Source organism: Lissotriton helveticus, chromosome 5_1 (assembly GCF_964261635.1).
Source record: "Lissotriton helveticus chromosome 5_1, aLisHel1.1, whole genome shotgun sequence".
Lineage (NCBI taxonomy): Eukaryota > Metazoa > Chordata > Amphibia > Caudata > Salamandridae > Lissotriton > Lissotriton helveticus.
In genome coordinates this window covers 1,715,052,462-1,715,067,127 of record NC_136065.1, presented here as the reverse complement: position 1 = coordinate 1,715,067,127, position 14,666 = coordinate 1,715,052,462, and positions in this window count along the sequence as shown.

Here is a 14,666-nt window from a genome sequence, read left to right as displayed (position 1 = left end):
ATAATGTCGAGTTAATCATGTCGACAGTCAGAAATATTGTGGCTTATAATATCGATGGCAAGGATATCAATTTAGTGTGTTGTATAAAATATTGTTGTTAAATATTTTGATTTTGTAAATGTAGTGAAATTTAATTATAGTATATATTTGTAAATGTAATAATATAAAATTGGATATATTTTATTGATAAATTGTTTTAGGAGTGGGATGTAGGGATTATAGGGGATAATGGTTGGCAGTGTTTTTTAAAGAAAACTTAAATGTAAAGTGTTTTCAAATTAATATTAAAGAAATGTATAATTGTGTTTTAGGAGTGGGATCAAGGCTTTATTTGGGGTAAGAGTGAGGAGTATTTAAAAAAAAATTGAAATGTTAATATTTTTTTCTAATTATTATTAAATACATTTAGGGGCCGATTCCGATCCGGTAAAATCCCCCACGAATCGCAGTACGGTCCGTTTTCCCATACGATTCGTACACCTACACTGTCCCCGTACGTACGATGAAGTACGATCCTAACCTAAAGCATTTCAAAATATGATTCGTAACAAACACCATACGAACAAAAAATACATACGATTCATATCCGGGTCACGCAGTACGCGCCGTCCGTCCATAAACAGGTATCAGTTTCCGGCACAGCAAGTACGATTCGTCTCGGTGACACTCCGTACGACACTATTGCTACGGGAGCTGAAAACTACCGTAAAAACAGAGTGCGGTCCGAACCGCACCCCTGTACGCCACAGACACGCCATGAACCCCGTTGACCGTGTCATCCCAGTCCTGTACGCCTACGACTTGGTGCACAGAAACCGAGGACGGCGCAGACGGTGAGTACAACGTACGACAACAACGGAAGTGTACATGTACGGTGCGTCACACGCTCGCGTATGTCACCATTGCAATAGTGATACGAGCCGCACACACGCCATTAATGTTGGGATTCGGTGCGTCACACGCTTGCGTATGTCACCATTGCAATAGTGATTTGAGCCACACACACGCAATTAATGTTGGGGGACGGAGCGTCACACGCTCGCGTATGTCACCATTGCAATAGTGATACGAGACGCACACACGCCATTAAAGTTGGGGTACTGTGCGTTACACGCTCGCGTATATCACCATTGCAATAGTGATACGAGTCGTACACACGCCATTAATGTTGGGGTACGTTGCTCACATCTGAGGGATGTGTGGAAATGACTCCCAGCAGTGCCCAGACATAGGATGGGGGTGTGCACAGGACTCCCAGCAGTGCCCAGCCATAGGAGGGGGGTATAGCTATGACTCCAAGCAGTGCCCAGACATAGGAGGGAGGTGTAGATATGACTCCCAGCAGTGCCCAGACATAGGAGGGGGGTGTGCACAGGACTCCCAGCAGTGCCCAGACATAGGAGGGGAGTGTGCACAGGACTCCCAGCAGTGCCCAGACATAGGAGGGGGTGTGCACAGGACTCCCAGCAGTGCCCAGACATAGGAGGGGGTGTAGATATGACTCCCACCAGTGCCCAGACATAGGAGGGGGGTGTGCACAGGACTCCAGGCAGTGCCCAGACATAGGAGGGGGTGTAGATATGACTCCCAGCAGTGCCAAGGCATAGGAGGGGGGTGTAGATATGACTCTCCCAGCAGTGCCCAGACATAGGAGGGGTGGCTGGATAGGACACCCAGCAGTGCCCAGACATAGGAGGGGTGGCTGGATAGGACTCCCAGCAGTGCCAATACATAGGAGGGGGGTGTGCACAGGACTCCCAGCAGTGCCCAGACATAGGAGGGGGTGTGCACAGGACTCCCAGCAGTGCCCAGACATAGGAGGGGGGTGTAGATATGACTCCCAGCAGTGCCCAGACATAGGAGGGGGTGTGCACAGGACTCCCAGCAGTGCCCAGACATAGGAGGGGGTGTGCAGAGGACTCTCAGCAGTGCTCAGTCGTAGGGGTGTGCATTTCCACCATCATCCAACAACTACATGCCTGTATGTGTACATCCCTAACCCGTTACACTCATGATAGTTTCATATCAACACATCACTCACAGCAGTGACCTACTCCACGGAGGGTGGTATCCTGTCACACACTGCGTGACACACCACATGTGGGTGTTTTGTCAGATCCCACATGCATATCCACCCATGGAGGTTGCAGGCACCTACACACCCCTCCATCATGACTAAATAGTGTCTAGTCATGTAACAGCCCACCAAACAAATAAAGCATAAATGGACTAATGAAGTGTCATGTACATCCCGGCCATGATGTGAATGTCCAGGTAGTGAAACATGTACTCCCTCATGGAAGGAACAGGGTGGAAAACCCCTAGATACAAAGCACCGAAATGTGAGTCGTGTGCACAAATTCCCGGCATTACAATTAGAAACATAAGGTCAAGGCTGATAACATTTTCATGCATAGTGTGAAAAAAGTATGATTGTTTCCCTGAAGGCATTACTACAGAGCACAAACCCAAGCACAGTGAGTAGCATGGATGGCACAGACCAATGATCAGAACTCATTTGTGAGCAGGCATGGCCATTGCTGAAGGGAATGTACAAATATATAGGAAATCTACACAAAAGTCACCACAACAATTGTGCAACTGTCTGTAGTGAAGATCTCATGTGTCACTGAGGAAGGGACTCTCTTTGGGACTATGTCTGTATGCAAACTGAACACACACAAACAAAGAGTAATTGCTGCAACATTGTGATGGCACATAGATACCATGGTCCAACTCATCACCATCATGAAATAGACATCTTTCACAATCCCTAAACATTACCCTGACAACAACTTCTAGACACCCAGCACCTAAAGCAAGTACATGAAATGCAAATTTATGAAAAGAAAAATAAAATGCTTTATTCAGCTCAAAAGGAAAAAGATGATGGAAATGAGTCCCGGATATAACAAGGCCAATGGCCAGTCCACAAAATAATTCTTGTTTGGGGACATAGTGGAGTATCACAACCCCAAACTTGCCTGCACACAGATGAATCAAAGGGTAACCCATGGGCGGCATCATCAGGGACAGGATCCGGCACCACCAGGATAGTAGAGGGAAGAGTAGGTGTTGTGGGTGCAGAGGGGGAGGAATCCTCCTCAGTGGCGACTGCAGCACCAAAGGTCTATATACAATCCCGTCCTGTTCCTTCTCAGATTTTCTCAGAGTTCGCTAAGATTCCCCTTGATCTTTCACTTGTCGAACTTTCTAGCTGTAGATCTGGCTCGCCAACAGACCGTGGCCGGCCAAACAATATAAATCGCTTGCCCCAATACTCAATCCAGCTCTGAATAGTATTTGGAATGACTCCTTGAGTACTGGCGTCTTTCCGGACTCGTGGAAACACGCGCGTATTATCCCTATCCTGAAAAAGGCTGACGCAGATCCAAATGAGCCAGCCAATTACAGGCCCATTTCTTTGTTGCCAGCACCCGCAAAGGTACTAGAAAAACTGGTACAACAGCAGCTAGCGAACTTCCTGGAAGCTCAAGGGTCACTCCATAATTCACAGCATGGATTTAGATAGGGCCACAGTACAGAATCGGCACTGATTGAGATGGCGGACGCTGTCCGATGGAAATTAGATAAAGGGGCGAGGGCGGTGTTGGTGCTGCAGGACTTATCAGCAGCATTCAACACCGTCTCTCACTCTGTTCTCCTCAACCGTCTTTACTCAATAGGTATCCAAGGCCAGGCCTTGAAATGGGTGTCATCCTTCTTGTCCAATCGCACCCAGGCAGTGTTTACCCCCCCTTTCAGCTCAGATAGTCGACCGCTCAAGTGTGGAGTCCCTCAGGGCTCTTCCTTGAGTCCCCTTCTTTTTAATGTCTATTTTTCTCCTTTGGCCGAGCTGATCGCCCAGTTGGGAATCAAAGCCACCTCATATGCGGATGACATCCAACTGCTCTTTTCATATGAAGACATCTCGGACACTACATTTGACCCTTTAAAAGATTGTTTGCGTAAAGTCGCATGTTGGATGGATAACAACTGTCTCCGACTTAATGCGGGAAAGACAGAGGTCCTTTTTTTCCACCAATCATCCCAGCTGGATTCCAACTTGTGGTGGCAACATGATTTAAGCTCACCGCCCATCCCCAAAGAATCCGTAAAGAATCTCGGAGTCAGGTGGGACTCTGCTCTCTCCTTTCACACTCAAGTCCAAACGGTATCTGCCGCCTGTTTTTCTAAAATAAGGATGGTAAAAAAACTCATTAACTTTCTACCCAGTAACACAAGGAAAACAATAGTCCAAGCATTATTTACATCGCACTTGGATTATGCCAATGGCCTGTATGTTGGACTTGCCGCAGGCCTCTGCCATCGGCTTCAAATTGTACAGAATGCCGCAGTCCGATTAGTGTGCGGGATTTCTCTTCAAGAACACATTTCTCCTCATCGCCGCTCTCTCCATTGGCTTCCAATACAGAAACGGGCTGAATTTAAGGCACTTATACTGGCCCATAGGGCATTTAAAAGGAAGGGCTCAGCATATCTTTCTGCCTGCCTCCGCCCGTATAAAAATATCAGATCTTTGCGATCAGGCTCTAAAAACCTTCTCGCCATCCCGAGATTTAAAAAGACGCGATCAGGAGGAAAAACTTCCAAATCTGCGCTGCATCCCATTGGAATAAACTCCTGCAGTCGATTCGCTCAATTCAGGAGGAACTCCCCTTTCGTAGGGCTCTGAAAACCCACCTCTTTTGCTAAATCCTCTGGAGCTAGAATTATTTCACCTGCTTGAGCGCTGGGACACCCCGTTGGGGTAGCTGCGCGCTATAAAAGAGACGCTAAATAAATAAAATAAATAAAGGTGGTAACATATAAACTGCTGCATACAGCTGCCAGGTCCTACAGACTACCACCTGCACCTGGGGACGAAATGGGAGTGGAGGTAGAGGGCTCTGCGTCTTTCGGAATATGTGTGTGGCTGCGTGCGTGATGTATGTCCCCTCTCCCTGTGGGTGTGCCTACATCCCCCTGCGATTGGGTGCCTGGAGCTCTGCGCTTTGACTTCCGTGTGGGTGTGCTGGGTGTCTCTGTTGGGGTGTGTGATCTAGTGCGCCTGCATGTATGGTGGACAGGTATGGGAGAGGGGGATTTGGGTGGGCCTGAAGAAGGGGGGGTGAGATGCTGCAGGAGGGCAAGTGCTGCCGTCAGTGAAGATTCTATGGACAACAAACTCCGACGTTGATCAGACATGTCAGATGACATGCCCTCCATGAATGACAACAACTGTGTCAAGATTTGTGTTTGTCCATGGAGGACAGTCAGCATGGACATCTGACCAACGTGAATCTGCCGGAGTAGGTCCACAGACTCGGCACTGAGGGCAGCAGGGGAGACAGGGGCAGGGGATGCGGTGCCAGGGACAAAGGAGACACGGGGGGCAGCACGGACCAAAGGGACCCTAGCAACTGGGAGGGTGGAGATGGGTCTGGAGGAGGAGGGGACAGACATAGTGGTGACAGATGCTGTTGCTGCATATTCTCCCTCCTCCTGGGAGTCTGAAGCCGAGCCGTCCGCATGATAGGAAGTGTCTTGCTCAATAGGTCCGTCCGCTTGACTCCCCTTACCCTCTGTGCCACTGCCTCCCTCCGACTCCTCAAAGCAGGTGGCACTGCGGCTGGGTCCCTCCGCCTGGTCTGTGCTTATGTCTCCTCCCGGTTCGGTTGATGATGCTGTTGGCAAGGAGAAATGGAAAAAAAAAAGATCAGTCACCTGTACACATCAGACACTTGAGCACAAAATCATTTTGGCACATTTCAATTCATGGCATGCATCATGAGTAACAGGCCACATAACTCAGCACATATTTCAGACTAGTACTGCACAGTTGTAATAGACACAACGCTCCTTGGATACAAAGATACAAGTAACAGACCAGGCCACAACTTGAATGAGAGTCACAATGATGAGCCACTGTATGTCAACAGATCAGGTTTTTATCCATCACCGTTCTGCTGTCCACTCTGCCACCCCAGTACAGACATGGTCATGTGCAAATCAGTCTGACCCTGTGCCACATGGGAACAGTCCTGCCCGAACTGCCAAGTAATGCCATCCCAGGACCGGAAACAAGCTTTCTAGGACAGGTCACTGGCATCACAGCCGTCTTCAGCCAGGCTTCGTGAAACCCAGATCTGTATTCAAGCAAGCAAGGCTTAAGACGGCAGTAATGGCAGAAAGCGGTCCCAGGAAGCTTGTTTCCAGTCCAGGAAAGGCATGGCTTGGCATATCTGGCTGGACTGTTCCCATGACGCACATGGTCAGACTGATTTGCACATGACCATGTCTGAACTTGGGATGCTGAGTGGGCAACAGAACGGTGATGGATAAAACCCTGACCTGTTGACTGTGTGTGAGTGTATGATTGGTACAGATGCTGTCTCCATCACCACCCCTTTTTGTGACACTCCTCACAGGGGCATCTATCACCAGTTCATACAGTTGCTAGCACATAAAACACACTGGCTGTCAAGTGAAGTGGCCCACGTGTCCAAAATCCTGACAATGCCTAAGCTAATGTGCCTGCAATTGTGAAGATCAAAATCATTGCTACATTGTTGACACACCCTCAACCACATGGGAAATGTGAACACAGTAGTGTGCACACCAAGACAAAACAGGGTTGCACCACCAATACATACATGTAGCACAAATCTATGAGGATCAATCATCTCTGTGGGCAAACAACATAGCCTGTAAAGCCCCCAATGACAGCATTGTCCAGCATCACAGGGTAAGTGCATAGTTATGAATTCACATCAGAAATTACATACACAGCTCACCACTGACAAGGTTAAACAGGCAGGCCCATCACACCTCTCCTGCACAACACCCCCATCACTCCGTCAATGTCAGTGATACAGCTCAAGAAGTGTAAACTCAGATTCAGGGTATCAATAACTGAGCAGCAATTTAAATACACCCAAGGTCACCTCGTGTGGCTGGCCATCCATATTAGTCAGAAACCACCAGCAACATATTCTTGTGAATAGGCACACAGGCACTGCCCAGTGTGAGTATGCACAAGCCACATTTTGTATACATGGTCAGTGTGCACATGTAGCAGACACATGAGTATTACAAAGTATGCCAGGGACAAATGCCACTGAGGCAGACCCATGCTGAACTCCATGTTGAGACTCATGATCAGTGCTAAAAATCATGAAGGCCAAACACAGTGCACAGGTCGTGGAACAGCTAAGGTACCAACACGTGTCACAGACCTCCCTCCAACATGATGATGTACTAAGCAATGTGCATATTCATACCTTGCACCATAGGAGTGCATGTGCAAAATGAAAATACACAAAGCAGGGGACACATGTTGATGAGGGGAAGGGATGTAAAAGAGCATCAGATGAATATGGGGAATTGAAACTACAATGCATAAATTGCCTTTCTGACCAGACCCCCCCAAATGTGGGAGTGTTACCAGGCTTCAGAGCATAACAGGTAGCATGTGACACACAATACAACAAACAGACATGTACCTACCCCCTACTTACTGCTGTCCCTCCTGCAACTGCCTGTTGAGGTCAGGAAAAACCACTTCCAGGACCCGGAGCATGTGGGGGGTGAGGTGACGGCCGCCGCCATGCCGGCGTGGAGCTTCAAGCTTGAGCTGGACCCGGGCGATACGCCGGGTCCAGCACCGGATGTCCTGCCACCTCTTCCTGATGTTCATCAGCTTTTGGCGAGGGCCCCCCACAGACCTGACAGCCCTGGCAATGTCCAACCAGATCTCCCCCTTCTCATAGGCAGTTGCCTGTCAGGAAGACAAAGTGAAACAACATCACTACACCTGCTCCATGTCCCAAAGACACACACTTGCACCACATTGATGATGACAACAGGGCATAGGATGCTGACAGGACTTGCATCAAAGACCATGTGAACGTGGCCTGTGAGCAAACACGAATGCACTACATGCCTTTGAAAGGCAACAGATGCCATAAGGGGTGCAAACCACTCACTGAGCATGGCACACACTGAACAAGACATGCAACTGCAGGGTGGTGGACAGCAAGTGACATGCTGTCACATTTCCCACTACGCCTAAGAACCCTCAGCAGACCACACATACACACTCTGGCACATATCAATTGCTTTTCATTGTCAACAGTGTATACAACCCTCACTTTGCACATGTCACACTTGACAAAGATGTGACACAGGCGTCATGCTAACTGTCCAAGTCATGCACACAACACTGCATACTTGTCACATCAGATGGCAACAGCTGTGGCATACGCCATTGCAGCTGGGTTGCAGACATCACATACACACTATGCCAGGTGACAACGGACATTCACACTCTTCAATCTCCGCGAGTTCAAACCATGCATTTGTCCAAAATCCACACAGGTCACCAAAAACCATTAACAACAGTGAGTACATTCATCTGTCACTCTGAGGGGAACACTGTTACACCTCAGTAAATCATGGCAATAAAACATGCAAGGTGTGGCACAGAGGAATGTGTGATTCACATTGCATTGAATGTCACAGTTAGAACAATGCAGGTAAGCAGTGAACACTATTTAACGACATCATTCACTGCATGGGAGATAAAACAATGTACACACTCGGCACTCAGTGCCAAACCACATTGCATGTCTGTTCCACAAATACACAATGGCTGTAGTGACACACACACAACAAAGTGCACAGTCCAAGCTAGTGCAGTCATCACTCACCTGCTCCCCTGGGTTCCCATACAGCTTACTGTAGTTTGGTAGGAGGGCATCCAGCAGGGCCTGGTTCTCCTCCTCACTGAATGCAGGTGCCCTCTCCATTGTCAGCAAAATCAGAGTCCAGGCAATGCAGAGACAGCAGCAGTGTGGTCCACTCCAATGGTGTGCAGGCAAGTGCCCTCTCCCAGACACATGTAGCCTTAAATCAGTGCTGCTGAGGGGCCTTCAGTATCATGAGTGCAGTGTGATAGGCCAGATTACTTAGCATCCTATGTTTCATCCAATCTCATTCCACATAAGGCCCTGACGCACATTTGCATGGTTTAAAAATTGAGCTTTAGCTCAACAACAAATTTAGCAACATTGTATAGTTTTGCCCAACTGAATTTTGATGGACACCTGTAGCACACACTCAAATCTCAGTTTCCTTGACAACTAGCCTGCATTCTGGGCATTCTACTCGTCCCTAGGTGTTCCCTATGTATTTTCTGGAATCCCCACACAAGTACGGTGCGTGAAACGATGCGCACACACACACGCAATGGCGTGGTACGGTCCGCTCGCGTATGGCACCATTACAATGGTGAAATGTCCCGCACACACGCACGCACTCTCAGGGAACGCATCGCTCCCGGATGGCACCATTACAATGGTGAAACGTCCCGCACGCAATGGCCTGGGACGGTCCGCTCGCGTATGGCACCATTACAATGGTGAAACGTCCTGCACACACAAACGCAATGGTGTGGTACGGTCCGCTCCCGTATGGCACCATCACAATGGTGAAACGTCCCGCACACACACAAGCACTCTCGGGTACACCTCGCTCGTGTATGGCACCATTACAATGGTGAAATGTCCCGTACACACGCATCCAATGGCGTGGTATGGTCCGCTCGCGTATGCCACCTTTACAATGGTGAAACCTCCCGCACACACGCACGCAATGGCGTGGTACGGTCCGCTCGTGTATGGCACCATTACAATGGTGAAACGTCCCGCACACACGCACGCAATGGCGTGGTACGCCTCGCTCGCGTACGGCACCATTACAATGGTGAAACGTCCCGCACACACGCACGCACTCTCGGGGTCGCCTCGCTCGCGTATGGCACCATTACAATGGTGTAACGTCCCGCACACACGCACGCAATGGCATTGTACGATCCGCTCGCGTATGGCACCATTACAATGGTGAAACGTGCCACGCACACGCACGCAATGGCATGGTACGGTCCGCTCGCGTATGGCACCATCACAATGGTGAAACGTCCCACACACACGCACGCAATGGCCTGGTACGGTCTGCTCCTGTATGGCACCATTACAATGGTGAAACGTCCCGCACACACACACGCACTCTCGGGTACACCTCGCTCGTGTATGGCACCATTACAATGGTGAAACGTCCCGAACACACGCACGCAATGGCGTGGTATGGTCCGCTTGCGTATGGCACCATTACAATGGTGAAACCTCCCGCACACACGCACGCCATGGCGTGGTACGGTCCGCTCGCGTATGGCACCATTACAATGGTGAAACGTCCCGCACACAGGCACGCAATGGCGTGGTACGCCTCGCTCGCGTATGGCACCATTACAATGGTGAAACGTCCCGCACACACGCACGCACTCTCGGGGTCGCCTCGCTCGCGTATGGTACCATTACAACGGTGTAACGTCCCGCACACACGCACGCAATGGCATGGTACAATCCACTCGTGTATGGCACCATTACAATGGTGAAACATCCCGCACACACGCACGCAATGGCATGGTACGGTCTGCTTGCGTTTGGCACCATCACAATGGTGAAACGCCCCGCACACACGCACGCAATGGCCTGGTACGGTCCGCTTCCGTATGGCACCATTACAATGGTGAATCATCCCGCACACACGCACGCACTCTAGGGTACACCTCGCTCGTGTATGGCACCATTACAATGGTGAAACGTCTCGAACACACGCACGCAATGGTGTGGTATGGTCTGCTCGCGTATGGCACCATTACAATGGTGAAACCTCCCGCACACACTCACGCAATGGCGTGGTACGGTCCGCTCGCGTATGGCACCGTTACAATGGTGAAACGTCCCGCACACACGCACGCAATGGCGTTGTACGCCTCGCTCGCGTATGGCACCATTACAATGGTGAAACGTCCCGCACACACGCACGCACTCTCGCGGTTGCCTCGCTCGCGTATGGCACCATTACAATGGTGTAACTTCACGCACACACGCACGCAATGGCATGGTACGGTCCGCTCGCGTATGGCACCATTACAATGGTGAAACATCCCGCACGCACTCTCGGGGTACGCCTCGCTCACGTATGGCACCATTACAATGGTGTAACGTCCTGCACACACGCACGCAATGGCGTGGTATGGTCCGCTCACGTATGGCACCATTACAATGGTGAAACGTCCCGCACACACGCACGCAATAGCGTGGTATGGTCACTGAATGCAGGTGCCCTCTCCATTGTCAGCAAAATCAGAGTCCAGGGAATGCAGAGACAGCAGCAGTGTGGTCCACTCCAATGGTGTGCAGGCAAGTGCCCTCTCCCAGACACATGTAGCCTTAAATCAGTGCTGCTGAGGGGCTTTCAGTATCATAAGTACAGTGTGATAGGCCAGATTACTTAGTATGTTTCATCCCATCCCATTCCACATAAGGCCCTGACGCACATTTGCATGGTTTAAAAATTGAGCTTTAGCTCAACAACAAATTTAGCAACATTGTATAGTTTTGCCCAACTGAATTTTGATGGACACCTGTAGCACACACTCAAAGCTCAGTTTCGTTGACAACTAGCCTGCATTCTGGGTGTTCTACTCGTCCCTAGGTGTTCCCTATGTATTTTCTGGGATCCCCACACAAGTACGGTGTGTTTTTCGTCGCGAATGCCACATATTCAATAGTGAATTGATGCGCACACACACATGCAATGGCGTGGTACGGTCCGCTCGCGTATGGCACCATTACAATGGTGAAATGTCCCGCACACACGCACGCACTCTCAGGGTACGCATCGCTCCCGTATGGCACCATTACAATGGTGAAACGTCCCGCACGCAATGGCCTGGTACGGTCTGCTCGCGTATGGCACCATTACAATGGTGAAACGTCATGCACACACAAACGCAATGGTGTGGTACGGTCCGCTCCCGTATGGCACCAGCACAATGGTGAAACGTCCCGCACACACGCACGCACTCTCGGGTACACCTCGCTCGTGTATGGCACCATTACAATGGTGAAACGTCCCGAACACACGCACGCAATGGTGTGGTATGGTCGGCTCGCGTATGACACCATTACAATGGTGAAACCTCCCGCACACACGCACGCAATGGCGTGGTACGGTCCGCTCGTGTATGGCACCATTACAATGGTGAAACGTCCCGCACACACGCACGCAATGGCATGGTACGCCTCGCTCGCCTATGGCACCCTTACAATGGTGAAACGTCCCGCACACACGCACGCACTCTCGGGGTCGCCTCACTCGCGTATGGCACCATTACAATGGTGTAACGTCACGCACACACGCACGCAATGGCATGGTAAGGTCCGCTCTCATATGGCACCATTAGAATGGTGAAATGTCCCGCACACACGCACGCACTCTCGGGGTACGCCTCGCTCGCGTATGGCACCATTACAATAGTGTAACGTCACGTACATATGCACGCAATGGCATGGTACGGTCCGCTCGCGTATGGCACCATTACAATGGTGAAACGTCCTGCACACACAAACGCAATAGTGTGGTACGGTCCGCTCGCGTATGGCACTATCATCGCCATCATCGCACCCCATCTCCGGGACATCATCAACACCTCCTTCCACACCGCCACCTTACCGGAGAGCTGAAAGCACGCCGAGCTCATCGCCCTCCTGAAAAAACCAACAGCGGACACCACCAACCTCAAGAACTTCCGCCCCATCTCGCTCCTCCCTTTTCCTGCCAAAGTCATCGAGAAGACTGTCAACAAACAGCTCGACGCCTTCCTCGAGACGAACGGATCCCTCGACCCCTCGCAGTCCGGTTTTCGAGCCAACCACAGCACCGAGACCGCCCTGATCGCAGCCACCGATGACATCAGATCCCTGCTCGACAATGAAGAAACAGCCGCCCTCATCCAACTGGACCTCTCTGCAGCGTTCGACACTGTCTGCCACCGCACCCTAGTACAGCACCTCAGCAACATCGAAATGCAAGAGAAGGCACTGGAGTGTATCATCTCGTTCCTCGCCGGAAGAACCCAGAGAGTCCGCCTCCTCCCGTTCAGATCCGAGGCCACCGACGTCATCTGCGGCGTACCACAAGGATCATCACTCAGCCCAACCCTCTTCAACGTCTACATGAGCCCCCTCGCAGCCATCGCACGCCAGCACAACCTCAACATCATCTCCTACGCCGACGATACCCAGCTGATCCTCTCCCTCACCAACGACCCCGCCACCGCCAGAGCCAGCCTACACGATGGGATGAAAGACGTCGCCGAGTGGATGAAGAACAGCCGCCTGAAACTGAACTCAGACAAGTCGGAAGTCCTCATCCTGGGATCATCGCCCTCTGTATGGGACGACTCCTGGTGGCCCCCTGCCCTGGGCACCACTCCCAAGCCAACGGACCACGCACGCAACCTGGGCTTCATCCTGGACTCCTCCCTCTCGATGACCAGACAAGTCAACGCCGTCTCCTCATCGTGCTTCAACACCCTGCGCATGCTCCGCTAGATCTTCCAATGGATCACCACTGAAACCAGGAAGACCGTCACCCAGGCACTCGTCACCAGTCGACTGGACTACGGGAACACCCTCTACGCCGGAACCACAGCCACACTTCAAAAAAGACTCCAACCCATCCAGAACGCCTCCGCACGACTCATCCTGGACATCCCCCGATACAGCCACATCTCCGGCCACCTGAGAGACCTGCACTGGCTCCCCGTCAGCAAGAGAATCACGTTCAGGCTCCTCACCCACGCACACAAGGCTCTCCACGACCTGGACCCCAAGTACCTCAACGACCGCCCGCCAGCTACGATCAACCAGCCACGCCCTCGCCGTCGTACCACGCATCCGCAGAGCCACCGCCGGAGGAAGATCCTTCTCCTAACTGGCAGCCAAGACTTGGAACTCCCTCCCCATCCACCTTCGGCTGACCCAAGACCATCTCTCCTTCAGGAAGCAGCTCAAGACCTGGCTGTTCGAGCAGTGACGTACCCCTCTCCCCCAGTGCCGTGAGACCCTTCCGGGTGAGTAGCGCGCTATACAAATGCCTTGATTGATTGATTGATTGACCATTACAATGGTGAAACGTCCCGCACACACGCACGCACTTTCGGGTACACCTCGCTCGCGTATGGCACCATTACAATGGTGAAACGTCCCACACACACGCACGCAATGGCGTGGTATGGTCCGCTCATGTATGGCACCATTACAATGGTGAAACGTCCCGCACACACGAACGCAATGGCGTGGTACGGTCCGCTCTCGTATGGCACCATTACAATGGTGAAACGTCCCACACACATGCACGCAATGGCGTGGTATGCCTCACTCGCGTATGGCACCATTACAATGGAGAAACGTCCCGCACACACGCACGCACTCTCGGGGTGCGCCTTGCTCGGGTATGGCACCATTACAATGGTGTATCGTCCCGCACACACGCACGCAATGGCATGGTACGGTCCACTCGCGTATGGCACCATTACAATGGTGAAACGTCCCGCACACTAGCACGCTAGCACGCACTCTCGGGGTATGCCTCACTCGCGTATGGCACCATTACAATGATGTAACGTCCCGCGCACACGCACGCAATGGCGTGGTTTGGTCCGCTCGCGTATGGCACCATTACAATGGTGAAACATCCCACACACATGCACGCAATGGCGTGGTTTGGTCCGCTCGCGTATGGCACCATTACAA